Raw genomic sequence first — 799 nt, forward strand, 5'->3', positions numbered from 1 at the left:
TCGAATTTCACATTCTGAATAGTTTGGAAGATGGGAGCAACAAGTCTATTCACAACACTGTTTTTTATTATTATCTGAATAAGGACCTGATGGCTCAGTTCCAGGATAAATGTCTAAACTGAAAGCAAAATAAGTCTTTGTATATACAGGTGTATAAATTTTTATGCCCTATTTTGACCCATCACTTTTCCATGAGACTTTTACATTCCTGCAATCACCATGAGAAATCCCTGCTGAGTACCACAGACCTATAAATGCTTTCAGTTCACCTAGTGAGGTGTCAGAATAAATGCATTTTAAATATGGCTGCTGGTGCATACAGAACATTTTACTTGCATTTCAGCCACTGTGTATTTCCCCACATCTTGTAGCATTTGGTCTGTTATGATTTTCAACGCTGAATGGCAGTGCTGGCGTTCTGTCCAGTATGTTTCACCCTTGCCAAGACCCTCACTATATTTTTGGACCTAGTTCTAACATTGCATCATTCCATTTGCTTGTGTGGCCATTTTGCAACATTTTATATATGTACTCAGGCCGGGCGTGGTGGCACACGCCTGTAATCCCAGCACTCGGGAGGCTGAGGCAGGAGGATCACTGTGAGTTCGTGTGGCCAGCCTGGGCTACAAAGTGCACTCAAGGCCAGCCTGAACTGCATAGGGAGACCCTATCTCAAAAAGACAAAAATAAATAAAGAAAGAAATCAAATATGTACTCACAGTGCTGTACTCCACTCTTTGTCACCTGAATCAAGAAGGTCTGCATTCCCTGTGTCTGTATTGGTTGATTCTTGCTCCAT

The sequence above is a fragment of the Chinchilla lanigera genome, unplaced genomic scaffold (genome assembly GCF_000276665.1).
Source record: "Chinchilla lanigera isolate Chin_1 unplaced genomic scaffold, ChiLan1.0 scaffold00021, whole genome shotgun sequence".
In the NCBI taxonomy this organism is placed as follows: Eukaryota; Metazoa; Chordata; class Mammalia; order Rodentia; family Chinchillidae; genus Chinchilla; species Chinchilla lanigera.